This window comes from Aplysia californica, unplaced genomic scaffold, assembly GCF_000002075.1.
Source record: "Aplysia californica isolate F4 #8 unplaced genomic scaffold, AplCal3.0 scaffold00070, whole genome shotgun sequence".
Classification (NCBI taxonomy): Eukaryota; Metazoa; Mollusca; class Gastropoda; order Aplysiida; family Aplysiidae; genus Aplysia; species Aplysia californica.
The window spans coordinates 407,696-409,788 of NW_004797340.1; the positions used below are offsets into that span (position 1 = coordinate 407,696).

The 2,093-nt window shown below is 43.1% G+C and overlaps 1 protein-coding gene across 1 annotated transcript in view; it reads right to left on the minus strand.

Annotated features, from left to right (window-relative positions):
* Positions 1–2,093, minus strand: part of LOC101851252 (tubulin alpha-1D chain) — an 11,181-nt gene that overhangs the window by 6,939 nt on the left and 2,149 nt on the right. The window lies entirely within an intron of this gene.

Consider the following 2,093-nt stretch of genomic DNA (forward strand, 5'->3'; position numbering starts at 1 on the left):
GGAGTGGAGGAGGGGAGGAGGATGGGGAGGAGGGGAGGAGAGGAGGGGGGGAGGAGTGGGGAGGAGGAGAATGAAAGGCACTTTAAGGTCAGTTTGAAAAATAGTTATAATAATATGTGGGTGATTAACACACTTTAGACAATTTAGGAGGCGGTATTCGACACTGAAGGATGCGATGGCGGAGCGGTTAGTGTGCTCGTCTCCGAAGCGGAAAGTCCGGATTCGAGCCTCGTTTCGGACACAGATTTCCCTCCCCCTTCCTGCCCACCCAGCAGTAATGGGTACCTGACTTCGTGTTGGGGATGTAAAGGCGGCATGGAAAGGAACTGGCCACCATACCACAATATGCCGAAGGCCCAGGAAGTTGTCTCACTAACAAGGCAATCCCCAATGTCCGGATGGGATGCGGAAACAACTTTTGTTTTTTATTTGACCCTGCCAGTCGTTTAAGCGTGAGGCAAAGAGGTTATGTCGATAACCTCTTTAGCTTGAGGAAGAGAGGTGTAAAGTAAGGGAAACAACTTTGTAGGTAAAAAGTGCGCGATTATTTCGTGGATTAATTCTCTTCATAAATTTATAAAATACATGTAATTCTAAGTTGTTTCGTTTCTGCATGATCTGAATAACTTCAGAACAATAACGTGCTCGCTAACACACACACACACACACACACACACACACACACACACACACACACACACACACACACACACACACACACACACATACACACACGACCTCCTTCATCCCTACCCCACACAAAAATTCTTATCTCAAACTTACACATCCCTATATTTCAGGGAACCCGCAGGCTGAACATTAAACAAAGGAATGTTGTTTAAGAAAAAGAAAATGTGCCAAGACGCGGTGGAATCATATGCGCTCTTCAATTTTTGGGCATGTGGAGTTATTTGTATACTCTAAAAGCTGATGTATTTTCTTTGCTTCCAATGAAATAAGTATCCATTTATCTTGAACAGGATTCAAGATATTTGCAGTTGATGGAAGTGAGGTGCCTGGTTTCAGGGGTGAAATTAGCGAGAAAATGGCAACCAAAGTTTGGTAACTCTAATAGCTAAAGAATTTTTGAAACCTGAAAAAGGACATAATTTGTGCTTTTAATCAAGGTGTTTTAGTAAAATTCGCATACATGAAAATGTGTTTTTATATTGACCGAAAAGAAGTTACGCCTAAAAATAAAAATTTGATTAAAAAAATTACAAACTGGTGGGAAAATGCCCGTTTCTCCAATTTCGTTATTTTAACGAACGCCTGATTTCACCACGCTGCTTCACAACTATTTTTCCACCCTTGTAAGAAAAGGAGGGAAGCCCTGGGATGGCGGTGTGGAGAGACAGAGGTCCCGCCCCTGACATGTCGCTGATAGCATGTTCCACCCCGACCCTGGAGGGCTGCCAATCGAATCCTCGCACATGCTCTTGTGGGCTGGAGATATACTTTAACTTTAAGACGATTTCTTCATCCCCAAGAACAAAGAGACGGAAGACAAAGGTGAACCTTCTCGTTTGAATGGTTCTCAAAATGCCTTGGCTCTCTGAAGAGAAATCAGTACTGTTTAAGTCTTCTTGCTTGCTATTTGGTTTATAAAGAAGTGGAAGCAACCTAAGCCCCACCCAAATTTTGGTCCACCCACCGCCACTGGAATTGAACACTCGCAGACTCTCGTATGGAGTGGAGACATAATAAGTTATATTCAATGTGGGGGTTGATTGTGAATTGAACACTCGCACACTCTCGTGTGGGGTTCAGATATCATCTACAATTAATGTAGGAATGAATTGGTGGCGTTTAAGCTCAAAGGGGCTATCACTAAAAATGCTGTTTTGAGAAAATCGAAGGTAAAGTTTTTGCCCCTTGTTCGGTTTCTTTAAAAGACAAGGAGAGTTTTCTCTATAACCAAACAAATATACACACCAATGAAACCAAACTTCTCCTATAGGTAGGGCAAAGCCCACTTTTGGTGTAGGTCAAGATTTCTGGAAACCTCCGAAATCTGGGTTAGCCAGCAATTGAACACTCGCAGACCCAGTATGGAGTGGAGATACGCACAAGGTAGGGGAGCGGTGAAATGA